General features: G+C 44.8%; 24 pseudogenes; all 24 read right to left on the bottom strand.

Annotated features, from left to right (window-relative positions):
• Nucleotides 1–965: 965 nt before the first annotated feature.
• Nucleotides 966–1,083, bottom strand: LOC148267116 (5S ribosomal RNA; annotated as a pseudogene).
• A 206-nt stretch (nt 1,084–1,289) lies between these two features.
• LOC148267115 (5S ribosomal RNA) lies at nt 1,290–1,408 on the bottom strand (annotated as a pseudogene).
• A 715-nt stretch (nt 1,409–2,123) lies between these two features.
• Nucleotides 2,124–2,242, bottom strand: LOC148267114 (5S ribosomal RNA; annotated as a pseudogene).
• Nucleotides 2,243–3,030: 788 nt separating this feature from the next.
• Nucleotides 3,031–3,149, bottom strand: LOC148267113 (5S ribosomal RNA; annotated as a pseudogene).
• A 690-nt stretch (nt 3,150–3,839) lies between these two features.
• LOC148267112 (5S ribosomal RNA) lies at nt 3,840–3,958 on the bottom strand (annotated as a pseudogene).
• A 1,685-nt stretch (nt 3,959–5,643) lies between these two features.
• On the bottom strand, nt 5,644–5,761 carry LOC148267111 (5S ribosomal RNA; annotated as a pseudogene).
• A 1,343-nt stretch (nt 5,762–7,104) lies between these two features.
• Nucleotides 7,105–7,222, bottom strand: LOC148267110 (5S ribosomal RNA; annotated as a pseudogene).
• Nucleotides 7,223–9,777: 2,555 nt separating this feature from the next.
• On the bottom strand, nt 9,778–9,896 carry LOC148267109 (5S ribosomal RNA; annotated as a pseudogene).
• A 3,168-nt stretch (nt 9,897–13,064) lies between these two features.
• LOC148267108 (5S ribosomal RNA) lies at nt 13,065–13,182 on the bottom strand (annotated as a pseudogene).
• Nucleotides 13,183–14,367: 1,185 nt separating this feature from the next.
• On the bottom strand, nt 14,368–14,486 carry LOC148267107 (5S ribosomal RNA; annotated as a pseudogene).
• Nucleotides 14,487–15,342: 856 nt separating this feature from the next.
• On the bottom strand, nt 15,343–15,461 carry LOC148267106 (5S ribosomal RNA; annotated as a pseudogene).
• Nucleotides 15,462–16,641: 1,180 nt separating this feature from the next.
• LOC148267105 (5S ribosomal RNA) lies at nt 16,642–16,759 on the bottom strand (annotated as a pseudogene).
• A 206-nt stretch (nt 16,760–16,965) lies between these two features.
• On the bottom strand, nt 16,966–17,084 carry LOC148267104 (5S ribosomal RNA; annotated as a pseudogene).
• Nucleotides 17,085–17,289: 205 nt separating this feature from the next.
• LOC148267103 (5S ribosomal RNA) lies at nt 17,290–17,408 on the bottom strand (annotated as a pseudogene).
• A 530-nt stretch (nt 17,409–17,938) lies between these two features.
• On the bottom strand, nt 17,939–18,057 carry LOC148267102 (5S ribosomal RNA; annotated as a pseudogene).
• A 205-nt stretch (nt 18,058–18,262) lies between these two features.
• On the bottom strand, nt 18,263–18,381 carry LOC148267101 (5S ribosomal RNA; annotated as a pseudogene).
• Nucleotides 18,382–18,910: 529 nt separating this feature from the next.
• LOC148267100 (5S ribosomal RNA) lies at nt 18,911–19,029 on the bottom strand (annotated as a pseudogene).
• Nucleotides 19,030–19,235: 206 nt separating this feature from the next.
• On the bottom strand, nt 19,236–19,354 carry LOC148267099 (5S ribosomal RNA; annotated as a pseudogene).
• Nucleotides 19,355–20,205: 851 nt separating this feature from the next.
• Nucleotides 20,206–20,324, bottom strand: LOC148267098 (5S ribosomal RNA; annotated as a pseudogene).
• Nucleotides 20,325–20,529: 205 nt separating this feature from the next.
• Nucleotides 20,530–20,646, bottom strand: LOC148267097 (5S ribosomal RNA; annotated as a pseudogene).
• Nucleotides 20,647–21,557: 911 nt separating this feature from the next.
• LOC148267096 (5S ribosomal RNA) lies at nt 21,558–21,676 on the bottom strand (annotated as a pseudogene).
• Nucleotides 21,677–22,535: 859 nt separating this feature from the next.
• LOC148267095 (5S ribosomal RNA) lies at nt 22,536–22,654 on the bottom strand (annotated as a pseudogene).
• Nucleotides 22,655–22,860: 206 nt separating this feature from the next.
• LOC148267094 (5S ribosomal RNA) lies at nt 22,861–22,979 on the bottom strand (annotated as a pseudogene).
• Nucleotides 22,980–23,834: 855 nt separating this feature from the next.
• LOC148267093 (5S ribosomal RNA) lies at nt 23,835–23,953 on the bottom strand (annotated as a pseudogene).
• Between the last annotated feature and the right edge of the window lie 125 nt (nt 23,954–24,078).

Below are 24,078 nucleotides of genomic sequence, written 5' to 3'. Positions count from 1 at the left end.
GATCTGCCTGTTCATTCGCCAACATTAGTCACGATGCCGAGACATTTTGCTTAATATTTTTCGTGCATTCTATTAAATTCCATAACATGATAAGAGTGTTATTACGAGTATCTTACATAGTAGAACAACAAAAACAGAAGTGTGGCGGGCGATCCGTTCATATGGGCAGGATTTGAGACACCGGGACATTTCGCTTAATATTAGAACTAGAAGTAGAAGTGAGGTAAAATGTCCCGGCGCCGTGACTCAAATTTGTGAATAAAACAACGGACAATAGTTTCAGTCGCGTGTAACGTCGAACGACCCATCTGAAAAATAATGGGTGCAATACGAGGACTTCTAAGGAGGTCACCACTTCTAGTACTACACTCGTCCAAACACATTTAACTGCGGAGTTCTGATGGGATCCGGTGAATTAGTGATGGTATAATGGCTACTGTTTCATTCCGCGCTATAAATACATACACTCCTCCTTCCCTCCCCCTTCCCGTCATTTATTTCCTTGCGCGTGAACACTGCACATTTCCTTCTCGTTCTAATATCAAGTAAAATGCCTCGGTCCCGTGACTCACATTTGTGAATATACCAGCGGACCATAGTTCCAGTCGCACGTAACGTCGAACGACCTATTTGCAAAAAAACGGGTGCAACACGAGTACTTCCCAGGAGGTCACCCATCCTGGTACTACTCTCACCCAAACACACTTAACTGCGATGTTTTGATGGGATCCGGTGTATTAGTCCTAGTATGATGACACCTGTTTCATTCCGTGCTGCAAATACATACACTCCTCCTCCTTCCCTCCCCCTCCTGAAATTTGTTTCCTTGTGCATTCACACTGCACCTCTCCTTCTCATTATAATATCAAGTAAAATGCCCCGGCGTCATGACTCACATTTGCGAATAAACCAGCGGACCATAGTTCCAGTTGCATGTAACATGGAAGGACCCTTTTGCAAAAAAATGGGTGCACACGAGGACTTCCCAAGAGATCACCCATCCTAGTATTACTCTCGTCCAAGCACACTTAGCTGCGAAGTTCTGATGGGATCCGGTGTATTTGTGCTGGTATGATAGCCCCTGTTTAATTTCATGCAGCAAATACATACACTCCTTCTCCTTCCCTCCCCCCTCCTGTCATTTGTTTCATTGTGCGTGCACACTGCACCTCTGTTTCTTGTTCTAATATCAAGTAAAATCCCTCGGTGCCGAGACTCACATTTGTGAATAAACCAGCGGACCTTAGTTCCAGTTGTGCGTAACGTCGAATGACCCATCTGCAAAAAAATGGGTGCAACACGAGGACTTCTCAGGAGGTTACCCATCCTAGTACTACTCTTACCCAAGCACACTTAACTGCAGAGTTCTGATGGGATTCGGTGCATTAGTGCTTGTATGATCGCACCTATTTCATTTCGCGCTGCAAATACATACACTCCTTCTCCTCCCTTCCCTCTTCCCGTCATTTGTTTCCTTGTACGTGCACACTGCACCTCTCATTCTCGTTCTAATATCAAGTAAAATGTTTTGGTGCCGTGACTCATATTTGCAAATAAACCAGCGGACCATAGTTCCAACCGCGCATAACATCAAACGACCCATCTGAAAAAAATAGGTGCAACACAAGGACTTTCCAAGAGGTCACCACTTCTAGTACTACACTCGCCCAAGCACATTTAACTACAGAGTTGTGGTGGGATCCGATGAATTAATGATGGTATAATGGCACCTGTTTCATTCTGTGCTCTAAATACATACACTCCTTCTCCTTCCCTCCCCCCTCCCGTCATTTGTTTCCTTGTGTGTGCACACTGCAACTCTCCTTCTCGTTTTATTTTCAAGTAAAATGCCCCGACGCCGTGACTCACATTTGCGAATTAACCAGCGAACCATAGCCATCTCGACTCATGCCCATATGAATGGATCGCCTGTCGCCTCTCGTTTTTTGTTGTTATATTATTTAAGATGCTTATAATGACACTCTCATCACGTGATGGGCTTTAATTGAATGCTGGAAAAATATTAAGAAAAATGCTCCTGTGCCATGTCTCACGTTTGCAAATGAACCAGCGGACCATCACTCCGGTCCAGTTGAATGTTTAACGCCCCGTTTGTAAAAAGAATGGTGCAACACAAGAACTTCCCAGGAGATCAGCCATCCTAGTACTACTCTCACCCAAGCACGCTTAACTACAGAGTTTAGATGGGATACGGTGAACTAGTGCTAGTATGATCGCACCCGTTCTAGTTTGCGCCGCAAGTACATATACCCCTTCTCCTTCCCTCTCCCCTCCCGTCATTTGTTTCGCTGTGCGCGCACCTCACCTCTACATCTAATTCTAATATCAAGCGAAATACCCCTGCGCCTCCACTCATGCCCATATGAACGGATAGCGCTATACCTCGTTTTTTGTTGTTCTACTATGTAATATGCTCGCAGACACTCTTATCACGCGATGGGATTTAATTGAATGCACAAAAAATATTAAACAAAATGTCTCGGCACCGTTATTCACGTTTGCGAATGAATCGGTGGACCATCGCTCCGGTCCCGCGTAACGTTTAACGCCCAATTTGAAAAAAGAAGGATGCAACACGAGAGCCGAGAACTTCCCAAGAGGTAACTCATCCTAGTACTGCTCTCATCCAAGCATGCATAACTGCAGATTTCTGATTGGATCCGGTGAACTAGTGCTGGTATGATCGCACCCTTTCTTGTTTGCGCCGAAAATACATATGTCCCTTCTTCTTCCCTCTCCCCTCCCGTCATTTGATTCGTTGTGCGCGCACCTCACCTCTTCTTCTAGTTCTAATATTAAGTGAAATGCCCCGGCACCTCGACTCATGCCCATATGAACGGATCGCCCACCGCACCTTGTTTTTTATTGTTATATTATGTAAGGTGCTCGCAATGACACTCTTATCACGTGATTGGTTTTAATGGAATGTGCAAAAAATATTAAGCAACATACCCCGGCGGACCATCGCTCCAGTCCCGCGTAACACTTAACGCCCCATCTGTAGAAAAAAGGGTACAACATGAGCACTTCCCAGAAGGTCACACATCCTAGTACTACTCTTGCCCAAGAACGCTTGACTGCGGAGTTCTGATGGGATCCGGTGAACTTGTCCTGGTATGATCGCAATCGTTTTGGTTTGCACCGTAAATACATATACCCCTTCCCCTTCCCTCTCCCTTCCCATCATTTATTTCGCTGTGGGCGCAACTCACCTCTGCTTCTAGTTCTAATTTTGAGCGAAAGGCCTCAGCGTCTCGACTCATGTCTATATGAAACACCCGCCGCACCTCCTTTTTCATTGTTCTACTATGTAAGATGCTCGCAATGACACTCTCAACACGTGATGGGCTTTAATTAAATGCACGAAAAATATTAAGCAAAATGTCCCGGCGCCGTGACTCACGTTTGTGAATGAATTGTCGGACCGTCGCTCTGGTCCCGCATAACATTTAATGCCTCGTCTACAAAAAGAATGGTGCAACACAAGCACTTCCCCAGAGGTCACCCATCTCCTTCCCTCTCCCTTCCCATCATTTATTTCGCTGTGGGCACAACTCACCTCTGCTTCTAGTTCTAATTTCGAGCGAAATGCCCCGGTGTCTCGACTCATGTCTATATGAAACACCGTCGCACCTCATTTTTCATTGTTCTACTATGTAAGATACTCGCAATGACACTCTCAATACATGATGGGCTTTAATTGAATGCACGAAAAATATTAAGCAAAATGTCCCGGCGCCATGACTCACGTTTGTGAATGAATCGTCGGACTGTCGCTCTGGTCCCGCATAACATTTAATGCCCCGTCTACAAAAAAAATGGTGCAACACGAGTACTTCCCCAGAGGTCACCCATCCTACTACTACTCTCGCCCAAGCACGCTTGACTGCGGAGTTCTGATGGGATCTGGTGAACTAGTGTTGGTATGATCGCAGCCCTTCTAATTTGCGCCGCAAAGACATATACCACTTCTCCTTCCCTCTCCCTTCCCGTCATTTGTTTCACTGTGTGCGCAACTCACCTCTGCTTCTAGTTCTAATATCGAGTGAAATGCCCTGGCACCTCGACTCATGCCCATATAAACAGATCACCCACCGCACCTCATTTTTCGTTGTTCCACTATTTAAGATGCTCGCAATGACACTCTCATCACGTGATGGGCTTTAATTGAATGCACGAAAAGTATTAAGCAAAATGCCCCAGCACCGTGACTCACGTTTGCAAATGAACAGGTGGACCGTCGCTCCAGTCCTGCATAACATTTAACGACCCGTCTGCAAGAAAAAGGGTGCAACACGAGTACTTTCTAAGAGGTCACCCATAGTAGAACTACTCTCGCCTAAGGACACTTAACTATAGAGTTCTGATGGATCCCGTGAACTAGTGCTGGTATGATCGCACCCCTTTTAATTTGCGCCGCAAAGACATATATCCCTTCTCCTTCCCTCTCCCTTCCCATCATTTATTTCGTTAGTTCTAATATCGAGCGAAATACCCCGGTGCCTCGACTCATGTCTATATGAATGGAACACCCGCCGCACCTCCTTTTTTGTTGTTCTACTATGTAATATGCTCGTAATAATAATCTTATCACGTGGTGGGCTATAATTGATTGCACGAATAATATTAAGCAAAATACTTCAGCACCGTGACTCACGTTTGCGAATTAACCGGCGACTGTCGCTCTAGTCCCGCGTAACATTTAACGCCCCATCTGCAAAAAGAATGGTGCAACATGAGAACTTCCTAGGAGATTACCCATCCTAGTACTACTCTCGCCCAAGCATGATTAACTACGAAGTTCAATGGGATCCGATGCATTAGTGATAGTATGATCGCACCCCTTCCATTTCGCACTTCAAATACATATACCACTTCTCCTTCCCTGTCCCCTCTCATCATTTATTTTGTTGTGCGCGCATATCGCATCTCTGTTTCTAGTTCTAATATCCAGCGAAATGCCAAGGCATCTCGATTCATGCCCAGATGAATAGACCGCCTGCCATAACTCTATTTTCATTGTTCTACTATGTAAGATTATTGTAATGACATTCTTATCTCGTGATGGACTATAAATGAATGCATGAAAAATATTAAGCAAAATGTCCCAATGCCAAGACTCACACTGGTGGACAGTCGCTCCGGTCACGCGTAATATTTAACGCCTCGTCCATAAAAAGATGGGTGGAACACGAGGACTTTACAGGAGGTCACCCATCCTAATACTGCTTTCACCAAAACACACTTAACTGCAGAGTTCGACAGGATCCGATGCATTAGTGTTGGTATGATCGCACCCTTTCCATTTCGTGCTGCAAATACCTATACCCCTTCTCCTTCCCTCCCCCCTCCCCTCATGCACACTACACATCTGTTTCTAGTTCTAATATCAAGTGAAATTTCCGGGCACCTAGACTCACGCCTAGATAAACGGACCGCCTATCGTACCTCGTTTTTCAATGTTCTACTATGTAAGATGTTCGTAATGACACTCTTATCATGTGGTGGACTATAAATGAATGCACGAAAAAATATTAAGCAAAATATTCTGCCGCCACGACTCAAGCTGGCAGACTATGGCTCTTATTGCGCATAACGTTTAACACCCCATCCGTAAAAAGACGGGCACAACACGAGAACTTCCCAAAAGATCACCCATCCTAGTACTACTCTTGCCAAAGCACGCTCAACTACGGAGTTCGATGGGATCCGATGCATTAGTGCTAGTATGATTGCACCTCTTCTATTTTGCGCTACAAATACATATACCCCTTCTCCCTCCGTCCCCCCTTGTTATTTGTTTCTCTTTGCGTGAACACCGCACCTCTGCTTATAGTTCTAATATAGAGCAAAATGCTCCAGCGCCTTGACTCACGACCAGATGAACGGACTACCCCTTGCACCTCATTTTTTGTTATTCTACTATGTAAGATACGTATAATGACACTCTTATCACTTGGCAAACTATAAATGAATACACGAAAAATATTAAGAAAAATGTCTTGGCGTTGCGACTCACTCCGAGGGACAATGTCTTTGATCGCGCATAATATTTAACATCCTGTCAGCAAAAAAACAAGTGGAAAATGAGAACTTTCCAGGAGGTCACCCATCTTAGTACTACTTCTACCCAAGCACACTTAACTATGAAATTCGATGGGATCCAGTGCATAAGTGCAGGTATGATTGCACCCCTTCCATTCCACGCTGCAAGTACATATACCCCTTCTCCTTCCTTCCCCCCTCCCGTCATTTGTTTTGTTCTGTGCACACACCACACCATTGTTTGTAATTCTAATATCAAGCAAAATACCCCGACACCTCGACTCACGCCCAGATGAATGGATCGCCCCCAGTACCTCATTTTTTATTATTATACTATTTAAGATACTCGTAATGACACTCTTATCACATGATGCACTATAAATGAATGCACGAAAAATATTAAGTAAAATTTTTAGGCCCCGCGACTCACACCGGCAGACTATGGCTCCGATCGCACTTAACATTTAACACCCCGTCTACAAAAAGACGGGTTCAATACGAGGACTTTCCAGGAGGTCACCCATCCTAGAACTAATCTCGCCCAAGCACGCTTGACTACAGAATTTTGATGGGATCCTGTGCATTAGTGTTTGTATGATCACAACTGTCCTAATCCCCACTGCAAATACATATAGCCCTTATCCTTCCCTCCCCCCTCCCATCATTTATTTCGTTGTGCGGGCATACCTGCATTAGTGTTGGTATGATCGCACCCTTTCCATTTCGTGCTGCAAATACCTATACCCCTTCTCCTTCCCTCCCCCCTCCCCTCATGCACACTACACATCTGTTTCTAGTTCTAATATCAAGTGAAATTTCCGGGCACCTAGACTTACGCCTAGATAAACGGACCGCCTATCGTACCTCGTTTTTCAATGTTCTACTATGTAAGATGTTCGTAATGACACTCTTATCATGTGGTGGACTATAAATGAATGCACGAAAAAATATTAAGCAAAATATTCTACCGCCACGACTCAAGCTGGCAGACTATGGCTCTTATTGCGCATAACGTTTAACACCCCATCCGTAAAAAGACGGGCACAACACGAGAACTTCCCAAAAGATCACCCATCCTAGTACTACTCTTGCCAAAGCACGCTCAACTACGGAGTTCGATGGGATCCGGTGCATTAGTGCTAGTATGATTGCACCTCTTCTATTTTGCGCTACAAATACATATACCCCTTCTCCCTCCGTCCCCCCTTGTTATTTGTTTCTCTTTGCGTGAACACCGCACCTCTGCTTATAGTTCTAATATAGAGCAAAATGCTCCAGCGCCTTGACTCACGACCAGATGAACGGACTACCCCTTGCACCTCATTTTTTGTTATTCTACTATGTAAGATACGTATAATGACACTCTTATCACTTGGCAAACTATAAATGAATACACGAAAAATATTAAGAAAAATGTCTTGGCGTTGCGACTCACTCCGAGGGACAATGGCTTTGATCGCGCATAATATTTAACATCCTGTCAGCAAAAAAACAAGTGGAAAATGAGAACTTTCCAGGAGGTCACCCATCTTAGTACTACTTCTACCCAAGCACACTTAACTATGAAATTCGATGGGATCCAGTGCATTAGTGCAGGTATGATTGCACCCCTTCCATTCCACGCTGCAAGTACATATACACCTTCTCCTTCCTTCCCCCCTCCCGTCATTTGTTTTGTTCTGCGCACACACCACACCTTTGTTTCTAATTCTAATATCAAGCAAAATACCCCGACACCTCGACTCACGCCCAGATGAATGGATCGCCCCCAGTACCTCATTTTTTATTATTATACTATTTAAGATACTCGTAATGACACTCTTATCACATGGTGCACTATAAATGAATGCACGAAAAATATTAAGTAAAATTTTTAGGCCCCGCGACTCACACCGGCAGACTATGGCTCCGATCGCACTTAACGTTTAACACCTCGTCTACAAAAAGACGGGTTCAATACGAGGACTTTCCAGGAGGTCACCCATCCTATAATTAATCTCGCCCAAGCACGCTTGACTACAGAGTTTTGATGGGATCCTGTGCATTAGTGTTTGTATGATCGCAACTGTCCTAATCCCCACTGCAAATACATATAGCCCTTATCCTTCCCTCCCCCCTCCCATCATTTATTTCGTTGTGTGGGCATACCGCATCTCTGCTTCTAGTTCTAATATAGAGCGAAATGTCATGTAGCTTCGACTCACGCCCAGAAGAACGGAGGCTCGCTGCGCCTTTTTTTTTGTTGTTCTACTATGTAAGACTATCGTAATGAGACTCTTATCACGTGGTGGAATACAAATGAATGCACGTAAAATATTAAGCAAAATGTTTCAATGTCGCTACTCATGCTGGCGGACTGTGGCTCCAATTGCGCGTAACGTATGACGCCCCGTCTGCAAAAAGACGGGTGAAACAAGAGAACTTTCTAGGAGGTCACCCATCCTAGTATTACTCTCGCCCAAGCACACTTAACTACGGAGTTCGATGGGATATGGTGTATTAATGCTAGTATGATTGCAGCTCTTCCATTCTGCGCTGCAAATACATATACCCCTTCTCCTTCCCTCCCCCCACCCGTCATTCTTTTCATTGTGCGCACACACCGCTCCTCTATTTATAGTTCAAATATCAAGCTAAATGTCCCGACACCTCAACTCACGCCAGAAGAAAGGACCGCCCGCCGTACCTCATTTTTCTTTATTCTACTAAGTAAGATGCTCGTAATGACACTCTTATATCACGTGGTAGGCTATAAATGAATGCACGAAAAAATAGTAAGAAAAATTTTCTCGCAACGCAACTCACGCCAGCAGATTGTGGCTCTGATCACATGTATCGTTTTATGCCCCGTTTGCAAAAAGACAGTGCAACACAAAGAAATCTCACGAGCTTACTAATCATAGTACTAGTCTTGCCCAAGCATGCTTAACTGCATAGTTCGATGGAATCCGATGCATTAGCGCTGGTATGATCGAACCCCTTACATTCCGCATTGCAAATACATATACCCCTTCTCCTTTCCTTCCCTTTCCCGTCTTTTTTTTTTCGCTGTGCACGCACACTGCATCTTTGTTTCTAGTTCTAATATCAAGCAAAATGCCCTAGTGCCTCGAATTATGCCCAGATTAAAGGACCACCTGCCACACCTTTTTTTTCATTTTTCTACTATGTAAGATGCTCATAATGACTCTCTTATCACGTGGTGGACTATAAATGAGTGCACAAAAGAAAGTAAGAAAAATGCCCCGGTGCGGTGACTCACGCCGGCAAATGAACCAGCAAACTATCGCTCCGGTCGCGCGTAACGTTTGATGCCCTGTCCGCAAAAAGACGGGTACAACACAAGCACTTCCTAGGGGGTCACTCATCCTAGTACTACTCTCGCCCAAACACCCTTAACTGTAGATTATGATGGGATATGATGCATTAGTGCTAGTATGATCCCACCCATCATATTCCTCACTTCAAATACATATACCCCTTCTCTTTCCCTCCCCCCTCCCATCATTTGTTTCGCTCCGTGTGGACACTGCACCTCTACTTCTAGTTGTAATATCAAACAAAATGCCCCGTTGCCTCGACTCACGCCCAAATGAACGGACAGCCCGCTGCACCTCTGTTTTGCTTGTTCTATTATATACGATGCTCGTAATGACACTCTTATCACGTGGTGGACTATAAATGGATGCACGAAAAATATTAAAAAAAAGATGGGTGCAACACAAGGACTTCCCAGGAGGTCACCCATCCTAGTACTACTCTCGCCCAAAAACGCTTGACTGCGGAGTTCTGATGGGATCTGGTGAACTAGTGCTGGTATGATCGCAATCGTTTTGGTTTGCGCCGTAAATACATATACCCCTTCCCCTTCCCTCTCCCTTCCCATCATTTATTTCGCTGTGGGCGCAACTCACCTCTGCTTCTAGTTCTAATATCGAGCGAAATGCCCCGACGCCTCGACTCATGTCTATATGAAACACCCACCGCACCTCCTTTTTCATTGTTCTACTATGTAAGATGCTCGTAATGACACTCTCAACACGTTATGAGCTTTAATTGAATGTATGAAAAATATTAAGCAAAATGTCCCGGCACCGTGACTCACCTTTGTGAATGAACCGTGATGGGCTTTAATTGAATGCACGAAAAGTATTAAGCAAAATGCCCCGGCACTGTGACTCACGTTTGCGAATGAACAGGGGGACCGTCGCTCCAGTCCCACGTAACATTTAATGCCCCATCTTTAAAAAAAACGTGCATCACGAGTGCTTCCCAAGAGGTCACCCATCGTAGAACTACTCTCACCCAAGCACGCTTAACTACAGAGTTTTGATGGATCCCGTGAACTAATGCTCGTATGATCGCACCCCTTCTAATTTATGTTGCAAAGACATATATCCCTTCTCCTTCCCTCTCCCATCTCGTCATTTATTTTGCTGTGCGCGCAACGCACCTCTTCTTCTAGTTCTAATATTGAGCGAAATGCTCCAGTGCCTCGACTCATGTCTATATGAACAGAACACCCGCCGCACCTCCTTTTTTGTTGTTCTACTATGTAAGATGCTCGTAATAATAATCTTATCATGTGGTGGGCTATAATTGAATGCACGAATAATATTAAGCAAAATGCTTCGGCGCCGTGACTCACGTTTTTTGAATTAACCAGCGACTGTCGCTCTAGTCCTGCGAAACATTTAACGCCCAATCTGCAAAGAAAAGGGTGCAATATGAGAACTTCCTAGGAGATCACCCATCCTAGTACTACTCTCTTCTAAGCACGATTAACTACGAAGTTCGATGGTATCCGATGCATTAGTGCTGGTATAATTGCACCCCTTCCATTCCACGCTGCAAATACATGTACCACTTCTCCTTCCCTCTCCCCTCTCATCATTTATTTTGTTGTGCGTACACACCGCACCTCTGTTTCTAGTTCTAATATCAAGCGAAATGCCAAGGCATCTCGACTCATGCCCAGATAAACAGACCGCCCGTCACAACTCTATTTTTATTGTTCTACTATGTAAGATAATCGTAATGACATTCTTATCTCGTGATGAACTATAAATGAATGCATGAAAAATATTAAGCAAAATGTCCCAATGCCAAGACTCACACTGATAGACTATCGCTCTGGTCACGTGTAACATTTAATGCCTTGTCCATAAAAAGACGGGTGGAACACAAGGACTTCGTAGGAGGTCACCCATCCTAATACTGCTTTCACTAGAGCATGCTTAACTGCAGAGTTCGACAGGATCCGATGCATTAGTGTTTTTTTGATCGCACCCCTTCCATTTCGTGCTGCAAATACATATACCCCTTCTCTTTTCCTCCCACCTCCCGTCATTTGTTTCGCTGTGCATGTACACTACACCTCTTTTTCTAGTTCTAATATCAAACAAAATGTCTGGGCACCTCAACTCACACCTAGATAAACAAACCGCCTGTCGTACCTCGTTTTTTATTGTTCTACTATGTAAGATGCTCGTAATGACACTCTTATCATGTGGTGGACTACAAATGAATGCACAAAAAATATTAAGCAAAATATTCTAGTGCCACGACTCATGCCGGCGGATTATGGCTCGTATTGCGCATAACATTTAACACCCCATTCGTAAAAAGATGGGTGCAACACAAGGACTTCCCAAAAGATCACCCATCCTAGTACTACTCTCGCCAAAGCACACTCAACTACGGAGTACGATGGGATCCAGTTCATTAGTGTTAGTATGATCGAACCTCTTCTATTGTGTGCTACAAATACATATACCTCTTCTCCCTCCCTCCCCCCTGTTATTTGTTTCACTATGCGCTAACACAACACCTCTGCTTATAGTTTTAATATAGAGCAAAATGCTCTGGCGCCTCGACTCACGCCCAGATGAACGGACTAAGCCCTGTACCTCGTTTTTCGTTATTCTACTATGCAAGATGCTCGTAATGACACTCTTATCACGTGCCGAACTATAAATGAATGCAAGAAAAATATTAAGAAAAATGTCTTGGCGTTGCAACCCACTCCGAGGGACAATGGCTTTGATCGTGCATAATGTTTAACGTCCCGTTAGCAAAAAAACGAGTGGAATATGAGAACTTTCCAGGTGGTCACCCATCCTAGTACTACTTTCGCCCAAACACACTTAACTACGAAATTCGATGGGATCCAGTGCATTAGTGCAGGTATGATCGCACCCCTTCAATTCCACGTTGCAAGTACATATACCCCTTCTCCTTCCCTCCCCCCTCCCGTCATTTATTTCGTTGTGCGCACACAGCACACCTCTGTTTCTAGTTTTAATATCAAGCGAAATATCCCGGCAACTCGACTCATGCCCAAATGAATGGATCGCCCGCCGTACCTCATTTTTTCATTGTTATACTATGTAAGATACTCGTAATGACACTCTTATCATGTGGTGGACTATAAATGAATGCACGAAAAATATTAAGCAAAATTTTCAAGCCCCGCGACTCACACCGGCAGACTGTGGCTCCGATCGCAATTAACATTTATTAACACCCCGTCTACAAAAAGACGGGTTCAACACGAGGACTTTTCAGGAGGTCACCCATCTTAGAACTAATCTCGCCCAAGCACGCTTGACTACAGAGTTCTGATAGGATCTTATACATTAGTGTTTGTATGATCGCAACTGTCCCATTCCCCATTGCAAATACATATAGCCTTTCTCCTTCTCTCCCCCCTCCCATCATTTATTTCGCTGTGCAGGCATACTGCATATCTGCTTCTAATTCTAATATAGAGTGAAATGTCATGTTGCTTCGACTCACGCCCAGAAGAACGGAGGCCCCTTGCACCTCTTTTTTCGTTGATCTATTATGTAAGACTCTCGTAATGAGACTCTTATCACGTGGTGGACTACAAATAAGTGCACGTAAAATATTAAGCAAAATGTTTCAACGTCGCTACTCATGCCGGCGGAATGTGGCTCCGATCGCGCGTAACGTTTGATGCCCTGTTTTCAAAAAGACGGGTGCAACAAGAGAACTTCCCAAGTGGTCACCCATCCTAGTACTACTCTCGCCCAAGCACGCTTAACTACGGAGTTCGATGGGATCCGGTGTATTAATGCTAGTATGATTGCACCCCTTCCATTCCGCGCTGTAAATACATATACCCCTTCTCATTCCCTCCCCCCACCAGTCATTTTTTTCGTGTGCGCGCACACCGCACCTCTGTTTATAGTTCTAATATCAAGTGAAATGCCTCGACACCTCGACTCACGCCAGAAGAACAGACCGCCCACCGTACCTCATTTTTCTTTATTCTACTATGTAAAATGCTCGTAATGATAATCTTATCACGTGGTAGACCATAAATGAATGCACGAAAAAATAGTAAGCAAACTTTTTTGGCGAGGCGACTCACGCCAGCGGATTGTGGCTACGCTCACATGCATCATTTTACGCTCTGTTTGCAAAAAGACAGTGCAACACGAGAACTTATCAGGAGGTTACCGATCCTAGTACTACTCTCACCCAAGCATGCTTAATTGTATAGTTCGATGGGCTCCGGTGTATTAGTGTTGGTTTGATCGCACCCCTTCCATTCCGCATTGCAAATACATATACCCCTTCTCCTTTCCTCCCCTCTTCTGTCATTTTTTTCGCTGTGCGCACACACTGCATCTCTGTTTCTAGTTCTAATATCAAGCAAAATACCCCAGTGCCTCAACTTATGCCCAAATTAAAGGACCACCCGCCACACTTTTTTTTTCATTGTTCTACAAAGTAACATGCTTGTAATGACTCTCTTATCACGTGGTGGACTATAAATGAGTGCACAAAAAGAAGTAAGCAAAATGCCCTGGTGCGACGACTCACGCCGACAAATGAACCAGTGGACTATGGCTCCGGTCGCGCGTAACATTTGATGCCCTGTTCGCGAAAAGACGGGTGCAACACAAGAACTTCCCAGGAGGTCGCTCATCCTAGTACTACTCTCGCCCAAACACACTTAACTGCAGATTATGATGGGATACGATGCATTAGTTATAGTATGATCCCATCCGTCCTATTCCTCACTTCAAATACATATACCCCTTCTCTTTCCATCCCCCCTCCCATCAGTTGTTTCGCTCTGTGTGGACACCGCACCTCTACTTCTAGTTGTAATATCAAGCAAAATGCCCCGTTGACTCGACTCACGCCCAAATAAACGGACCGCCCGCTGCAACCGCTGTTTTGCTTGTTCTATTATTTACGATACTTGTAATGACACTCTTATCACATGATAGATTATAAATGGATGCACGAAAAATATTAAGAAATAGACGGGTGAAACACGAGGACTTCCAAGGAGGTCACCTATCCTAGTACTACTCTCGCCCAAGAACACTTAACTACGGAGTTCTGATGGAATCCGATGCACTAGTGCTGGTATGATCGCACCAGTTTTATTCTGCGTTACAAATACATACACTCATTCTCTTTCCCTCCCCCCTCACGTCATTTGTTTCCTTGTGCGTGCACACTGCACCTCTACTTCTCGTTCTAATATCAACTAAAATGACTCGGCGCCGTGATTCACATTTACGAATAAACTGGCGGACCATAGTTTCAGTCGCGCGTAACGTCGAACACCCCATCTGAAAAAAATAGGTACAACACAAGGACTTCCTAGGAGGTCACCACTTCAGGTATTACACTCGCCCAAGCACATTTAACTGCGGAGTTTAGAGAGATCCGGTGAAATAATGATGGTATAAAGGCACCTGTTTCATTCTGCGTTGGAAATGCATACACTCCTTCTCCTTCCCTCCCCCCTCCCGTCATTTGTTTCCTTGTGTGTGCACACTGCACCTCTCCTTCTCGTTCTAATATCAAGTAAAATGTCGCGGTGCCGTGACTCACATTTGCGAATAAACTAGAGGACCATAGTTCCGATCACGCGTAACGTCGAACGACCCATCTGCAAAAAAGTGGGTGTAACACGAGTACTTCCAAGGAGGTCACCCATCTTAGTACTACTCTCACCCAAGCATATTTAACTGCGGAGTTCTGATGGTATCCTGTGCATTAGTTTTAGTATGATCGCACCTATTTGATTTTGCGCTGCAAATACACACACTCCTTCTCTTTCTCTCCCCCCTTCCGTCATTTGTTTCCTTGTGCGCGTGCACACTGCACCTCTCCTTCTCTTTCTAATATTAAGTAAAATGTCCCAGCGCCATGACTCACATTTGCGAATAAACCAGCGGGTCATAGTTCCAGTCATGCGTAACATCGAACAATCCATCTGTAAAAAAATGGGTGCAATACGAGTACTTCCCAAGAGGTTTCCCATCCTAGTACTACTTTCACCCAAGCACAATTAACTACGGAGTTCTGATGGGATCCGGTGCATTAGTGTTCGTGTGATCGCACTTATTTCCTTCCGCGCTAGAAATAAATACACTCCTTCTCATTCCCTCCCCCCTCCCGTCATTTGTTTCCTTGTGCGTGCACACTGCACCTCTCTTTCTCGTTCTAATATCAAGTAAAATGCCCCGGCACCATGACTTACATTTGTGAATAAACCAGCGAAGCATAGTTCCAGTCACGCGTAATGTCGTACGACCCATCTGTAAAAAAATGGGTGCAACAAGAGAACTTCCTAGTAGGTCACCCATCCTAGTACTACTCTCATCTAAGCACACTTACCTATAGAGTTTTGATGGGATCCGATGCAACAGTGCTTGTATGATCACACCTATTTCATTATGTGTTGCAAATACATACACTCCTTCTCCTTCCCTCCCACCTCCCGTCATTTGTATTCTTGTGCGTGGACAGTGCATCTCTGCTTCTCGTTCTAATATCAAGTAAAATACATCTGCGTCTTGACTCACATTTACGAATAAACTAGTGAAACATAATTCCAGTCGCGTGTAACATCAAACGCGCCATCTAAAAAAAATAGGTGCAACACGAGGACTTCCCAGGAGGTCGCCACTCCTAGTACTACACTCACCAAAACACATTTAACTGCGGAGATATGATAGGATCCGGTGAATTAGTGATGGTATAATAGCACCTGTTTCATTCTGTGCTGCAAGTACGCACACTTCCTCTCCTTCCCTCCCCCCTTCCATCATTTGTTTCCTTCTGCGTGCACACTGCACCTCTTCTTCTTTTTCTAATATCAAGTAAAATGCCTCGACGCCGTGACTCACATTTGCGAATAAACAAGTAGACTATAGTTCCAGTCGCGCATAACCTTGAGTGACCCATCTGTAAAAAAATGGGTTCAACACGAGTACTTTCGAGGAGGTCACCAATCCTAGTACTACTCTCGCCCAAGCACATTTAAATGCGGAGTTTTGATGAGATCCGGTGCATTAGTGTTGGTATGATCGCACCTGTTTCATTCCGCGTTGCAAATACATACACTCCTTCTCATTCCCTCCTGCCTCCCGTCTTTTGTTTCATTGTGCGTGCACACTGCACCTCTCTTTCTCGTTCTAATATCAATTAAAATGCCCTGGCGCCATGACTCATATTTACGAATAAACGAGCGGACTATAATTCCAGTAACGGGTAACGTCGAACGGCCCATCTGCAAAAAAATGGGTGCAACACGAGTACTTCCAAGGAGGTCACCCATCTTAATACTACCTCACCCAAGCACATTTAACTGCGGAGTTCTGATGGGATCCGGTGTATTAGTGCTGGTATGATCGCACCTGTTTGATTACGCGCTGTAAATGCACACACTCCTTCTCATTCCCTCCCCTCTCCCATCATTTGTTTCCTTGTGCTTGCACACTGCACCTCTCTTTCTCGATCTAATATCAAGTAAAATGTCGTGGCACCGTGACTCACATTTGTGAATAAACCAGCGGACTATAATTCCAGTTGCGCGTAACGTCGAACGACCCAGCTGTAAAAAAATGGGTGCAACACGAGTACTTCCTAGGAGGTCACCCATCTTAGTACTACTCTCACCCAAGCACATTTAACTGCGGAGTTCTGATGGGATCCAGTGCATTAGTGCTGGTATGATCGCACCTGATTCATTCTGTGCTGCAAATATATACACTTCTTATCCTTCCCTCCCTTTCCCGTCATTTGTTTCCTTGTGCGTGCGCACTGCACCTCTTCTTCTAGTTCTAATATCAAGTAAAATGCCTCGGCGCTGTGACTCACATTTGAGAATAAACCAGTGAACCATAGTCCCACTCGCGCGTAATGTCAAGCGACCCATCTTCAAAAAAATGGGTACAACACGAGGACTTCCCAGTAGGTCACCCATCCTAGCACTACTCTCGCCCAAGCAAACTTAACTGCGGAGTTCTGATGGAATCTGATGCATTAGTGCTCGTATGATCGCACCTGTTTCATTCTGCGATTCAAATATACATACTCCTTCTCCTTCCCTTCCCCCTCTCGTCATTTGTTTCTTTGTGCGTGCACACAGCTCCTCTCCTTCTCGTTTTAATATCAAGTAAAATATCCTGGTACCTTAACTCAAATTTGCGAATAAACCAGCGAAACATAGTTCCATTCGCGCGTAACTTCGAACGCCCCATCTTAAACAAATAGATGCAACACAAGAACTTCTTAGGAGGTCACCACTCCTTGTACTACACTCGCCCAAGCACATTTAACTGCGGAATTCTGATGGGATCTGGTGAATTAGTGATGGTATAATGGCACCTGTTTCATTCTACGTTGCAAATACATACACTCCTTCTCCTTCCCTCCCCCCTCCCGTCATTTATTTCCTTATGCGTGCACACTGCACCTCTTTTTCTCCTTCTAATATCAAGTAAAATGCCTCGGCGCTGTGACTCAAATTTGTGAATAAACCAGCGGACCATAGTTCTAGTCGCGCATAACATCGAGCGACCCATCTTCAAAAAAGTGGTTGCAACATGAGTACTTTCGAAGAGGTCACCCATCCTAGTACTACTCTCGCCCAAGCAAACTTAAATGCGGAGTTCTGATGGGATCCGGTGCATTAGTGCTGGTATGATCGCACATGTTTCATTCTGCGCTGCAAATACATACACTCATTCTCATTCCTTCCCCCTCCCATCATTTGTTTCTTTGTGCGTCCACACTGCACCTCTCATTCTCGTTCTAATATCGAGTAAAATACTTCACTGCCGTGACTCACATTTGCGAATAAACCAGCAGATCATAGTTCAAGTTGCACGTAACGTCGAACAACCCATCTGCAAAAAAATAAGTGCAACACGAGTACTTCCCGAGAGGTCACCCATCCTAATACTACTCTCGCCCAAGCACACTTAACTGTGGAGTTCAGATGGGATCCGGTTAATTAGTGCTACCATGATTGGACCTGTTTTATTCCGCACTGCAAATACATACACTCCTTCTCCTTCCCTCCCCCCTCCCGTCATTTGTTTCCTTGTGGGTGCACATTGCACCTCTGCTTCTCTTTCTAATATCAAGTAAAATACCCCGACGCCTTGACTCACATTTGCGAATAAATCAGCAGACTATAGTTCCAGTCGCGCCTAACGTCGAAAGCCCCATCTGAAAAAATAGGTGCAACACGAGGACTTCCCAGGAGGTCAACACGCCTAGTACTAGACTCGCCCAAACACATTTAACTACGAAGTTCTGATGGGATCTGGTGAATTAGTGATGGTATAATGACACCTATTTCATTCTGCGATGCAAATACACACACTCCTTCTCCTTCCCTCCCCCTTCCCGTCATTTGTTTTCTTGTGCATGCACACTGCACCTCTCCTCCTCCTTCTAATATCAAGTAAAATGCCCAGGTGCCATAACTCACATTTGTGAATAAACCAGCGGACCATAGTTTCAGTCGCGCGTAACGTCGAGCGACCAATCTTTAAAAAAATAGGTGCAACACGAGTACTTCCGAGGAGGTCACCCATCCTAGTACTACTCTTGCCCAAGCACGCTTTAATGTGTAGTTCTAATGGGATCTGGTGCATTAGTGCTGGTATGATCACACCTATTTCATTCCGCGCTGCAAATACATACACTCCTTCTCCTTCCCTCCCGCCTCCCGTCATTTGTTTCCTTGTGCCTGCACACTGCACCTTTTCTTCTCGTTCTAATATCAAGTAAAAGGCCTCAGCGCCTTGACTCACATTTGGGAATAAACTAGCAGACCATAGTTCAAGTCGCGCGTAACGTCGAACGACCCATTTGCAAAAAAAGGGGTGCAACACGAGTACTTCCCAAGAAGTCACCCATGCTAGTACTACTCTAGCCCAAGCACACTTAACTGAAGAGTTCTAATGAGATCTGGTGCATTAATGCTGCTATGATCGCACCTATTTTATTATGTGCTATAAATACATACACTCCTTCTCCTTCTCTCCCCCTCTTCCGTCATTTGTTTCTTTGTGCGTGCACACTGCACCTCTCCTTCTCGTTCTAATATTAAGAAAAATACCCCAGTGCTGTGACTCACATTTGCGAATAAATCAGCAGACTATAGTTCCAGTCGTGCGTAAGGTCGAACGACCCATCTGTAAAAAAATTGGTGCAACACGAGTACTTCCCAGGAGGTCACCAATCCTAGTACTAGTCTCGCCCAAGCACACTTAACTGCAGAGTTCTGATTGAATATGGTACATTATTACTGGTATGATCGCACCTGTTTCATTCCGCGATATAAATACATACACTCTTTCTCCTTCCCTCCCCCCGCCCGTTATTTGTTTCCTCGTGTATGCAGACTGCACCTCTCTTGCTCATTCTAATATCAAGTAAAATAACCCAGTGCCGTGACTCATATTTGCGAATAAACCAGCGCACCATAGTTCCAGTCGCGCAAAACGTCGAACGACCCATCTCCAAAAAATGGGTGCAACATGAGGACTTCCCAGGAGGTCATCACTCCTAGTACTACACTCGCCCAAGCACATTTAACTGCGGAGTTCTAATGGGATCCAGTGAATTGGTGATGGTATAATGACACCTGTTTCATTCCGCGCTGCAAATATAGACACTTCTTCTCCTTCCCTGCCCCCTCCCGTCATTTCTTGTGTGTGCACACTGCACATCTCCTTCTCGTTCTAATATCAAGTTAAATGCTCCGGCGTCGTGACTCACATTTGCGAATAAACCAGCAGACAATAGTTCTAGTCGCTCGTAACATTGAACGACCCATCTGCAAAAAAATGGGTGCAACACAAGAACTTCACAGGAGGTCACCCATCCTAGTACTACTCTCGCCCAAGCATGCTTAATTGAGGAGTTCTGATGGGAACTGGTGTATTATTGCTAGTATGATCGCACCTGTTTGATTCCGCACTGCAAATACATATACTCATTCTCCTTCCCTCCCCCTCCTGTCATTTGTTTCCTTGTGCGTGCACAATGAATCTCTCTTTCTCTTTCTAATATCAAGTAAAATGTCTCAGTACCGTGACTAACATTTGCGAATAAACCAGCGGACCATAGTTCTAGTCGCGCGTAACGTCGAACGACCCATCTTCAAAAAAACGGGTGCAACACAAGGACTTCCCAAGAGGTCACCCATCCTAGTACTACTCTCGCCCAGGCACTTAACTGAGGAGTTCTGATGGGATCCGGTGTATTAGTGCTGGTATGATCGCACCTGTTTGATTCTGCGCTGCAAATACATACACTTCTTATCATTTCCTTCCCCCTCCCATCATTTGTTTCATTGTGCGTGCACAATGCACCTCTCCTTCTCTTTCTAATATCAAGTAAAATACTCCGGCGCCGTGACTTAGATTTACTAATAAACCAGCAGACCATAGTTGCAGTTGTGTGTAACGTCGAATGACCCATCTGCAAAAAAATAGGTGCAACACGAGGACTTCCCAAGAGGTCACCCATCCTAGTACTACTCTCGTCCAAACACGCTTAACAGCAGATTATGAGTGGATACGATGCATTCGTGTTAGTATGATCCCACCCGTCCTATTCCTCACTTCAAATACATATACCCCTTCGCTTTCCCTCCCCCCTCCCATCATTTGTTTTATGCTGTGTGGGCATCGCACATCTATTTCTAGTTGTAATATCAAGCAAAATGCCTCGTTGCCTTGACTCACGCACAGATGAACGGACCGCCCGCTGCAACTCTGTTTTGCTTATTCTATTATTTATGATGCTTGTAATGACACTCTTATAACGTGGTAGACTATATATGGATGCATGAAAAATATTAAAAAAAAGACGAGTGCAACACGAGGACTTCCCAGGAGGTCACCCATCCTAGTTCTACTCTCGCCAAAATACACTTAACTGTAGAGTTCTGATGGGATCCGGTGCATTAGTGCTGGTACAATCGCAACTGTTTTATTTCGCGCAGCAAATACATACACTCCTTCTCCTTCCCTCCCCCCTCCCGTCATTTGTTTCTTTGTGCGTGCACACTGCACCTCTCCTTCTCGTTCTAATATCAAGTAAAATGCCCCAGCGCCATGACTCATAATTGTGAATAAATCAGCAAACCATAGTTCCAGTCACGTGTAATGTCGAACGACCCATCTGCAAAAAAATGAGTGCAACACGAGAACTTTCCAGGAGGTAACCCATCCTAGTACTACTCTCAACCAAGCACACTTAACTGTAGAGTTCTAATGGGATCCAGTGCATTAAGGCTGGTATGATCGCACTTGTTTCATTTTGCGCTGCAAATACATGCATTCCTTCCCCTTCCCTCCACCTCCCGTCATTTGTTTCATTGTGCGTGCACACTGCACCTCTCCTTCTTGTTCTAATATTAAGTAAAATGCCTCGGTGCCGTGACTCATATTTGCGAATAAACCAGCGGACCATAGTTCCAGTCGTGTGTAACGTCGAATGCCCCATCTGAAAAAAATAGGTACAACACAAGGACTTCCCAAGAGGTCACCGTTCCTCGTACTACACTCGCCCAAGCACATTTAACTGCAGATTTCTGATGGGATCCAGTGAATTAGTGATGGTATAATGACACCTGTTTCTTTCCGTGCTGCAAATACATACACTCCTTCTCCTTTCATCCTCCCTCTCGTCATTTGTTTCCTTGTGCGTGCACACTGCACCTCTCCTTCTTGTTCTAACATCAATTAAAATGCCCCGGCACCGTGACTCACATTAGCGTATAAACCAGTGGATCATAGTTCCAGCCGCGCGTAACGTCGAACAATCCATCTGAAAAAGGTGCAGTCCATGTATAAACCAACGGACTTCCCAGGAGGTCTACCATCCTAGTACTACTCTCGCCAAAGCACACTTAACTGCGGAGCTCTGATGGGATCGATGCATTAGTGCTGGTATGATTGCACCTTTTTCATTCTGCACTGCAAATACATACACTCCTTCTTTTTCCCTCCCCCCGCCCGTCATTTGTTTCCTTGTGCGTACACACTGCACCTCTCCTTCTCGTTCTAATATCAATTAAAATATCCAGGCGCCGTGACTCACATTTACGAATAAGCCAGCAGGCCAATGTTCCAATCGCGCGTAATGTCGAACAATCCATCTGAAAAAAATGGGTGCAACACGAGAACTTCCCAGGAGGTCAACCATCCTAGTACTACTCTCGCCCAAGCATACTTAACTTCGGAGTTCTGACGGGATACGATGCATTAGTGCTGGTATGATCACACCTGTTTGCTTCCGTGCTACAAATACATAAACTCCTTCTCCTTCCCTCCCCCTTCCCATCATTTGTTTCCTTGTGAGTGCACACTACACCTCTCCTTCTCTTTCTAATATCAAGTAAAATGTCCCGGCGCCGTGAGTCACATTTGTGTATAAACCAGCGGACCATAGTTCTTGTTGCGCCTAACGTCGAACGACCCATCTTCAAAAAAATTGGTGCAACACGAGCACATCCCAAGAGGTCACCTATCGTAGTACTACTCTTGGCCAAGCAAACTTAACTGCGGAGTTCTAATGGGATCCGGTGCACTAGTACTGGTATGATCGCACCTGTTTCATTCTGCACTGTAAATACATACACTCCTTCTCCTTCTCTCCCCCCTCCCGTCATTTCTTTCCTTGTGCCTGCACACTGCACCTCTCCTTCTCGTTCTAATACCAATTAAAATGCCCTGGCGCCGTGACTAACATTTGCGTATAAACCAGCGGACCATAGTTCAAGTCGCGCGTAACGTCGAACGACCCATCTGCAAAAAAATGAGTTTAACAGTTGGACATCCCAGGAGGTCAACCATCCTAATACTACTCTTGACCCAGCACACTTAACTTCAGAGTTCTAATTGGATCCGGTGCATTAGTGCTGGTATGATCGAACCTTTTTACTTCTGCGCTGCAAATATATACACTCCATCTCCTTTCCTCCCTCTCCCGTCATTTATTTTTTTGTGCGTGCACACTTTATCTCTCCTTATCGTTCTAATATCAATTAAAATGCCTCGGCGCGGTGACTCATATTTGCATATAAACCAGCGGACCATAGTTCTAGTCGCGCGTAACGTCGAACGACCCATATGAAAAAAAATACATGCAACACTAGGACTTCCAAAGAGGTCACCCATCCTAGTACTACTCTCGCCGAAAAATACTTAACTGCAGAGTTTTAATGGGATTCGATGCATTAGTGTTAGTATGATCACACCTGTTTGCTTCCGCGCTGCAAATACATACACTCCTTCCCCTTCCCTCCTCCCTCCAGTCATTTGTTTCCTTGTGCGTGCACTCTGCACCTCTCATTCTCGTTCTAATACCAATTAAAATTCCCCAGCACCGTGACTAACATTTTCGTATAAACCAGCAGAACATAATTCCAGTCGCGCGTAACGTCGAACGACCCATCTGAAAAAAAATGGGTACAACACGAGGACTTCCCAAGAGGTCACCCATCCGAGTACTACTCTCGCCCAAGCATATTTAACTGCGGAGTTCTGATGGGATCCGGTGCATTAGTGCTGGTATGATCACATTTGTTTCATTCTGCACTGCAAATACATACACTCCTTCTCCCCCCCCCCATTTAGTCATTTGTTTCCTTGTGCGTGCACACTACACCTCTCCTTCTCATTCTAATATGAAGTAAAATGCCCCTGTGTC

The sequence above is a fragment of the Carica papaya genome, chromosome 3 (genome assembly GCF_054855325.1).
Source record: "Carica papaya isolate Zhongbai chromosome 3, ASM5485532v1, whole genome shotgun sequence".
Taxonomy (NCBI): domain Eukaryota; kingdom Viridiplantae; phylum Streptophyta; class Magnoliopsida; order Brassicales; family Caricaceae; genus Carica; species Carica papaya.
The sequence above is the reverse complement of the archived record's forward strand: the minus strand, read 5'-3'. Positions and strand labels throughout refer to the sequence as shown.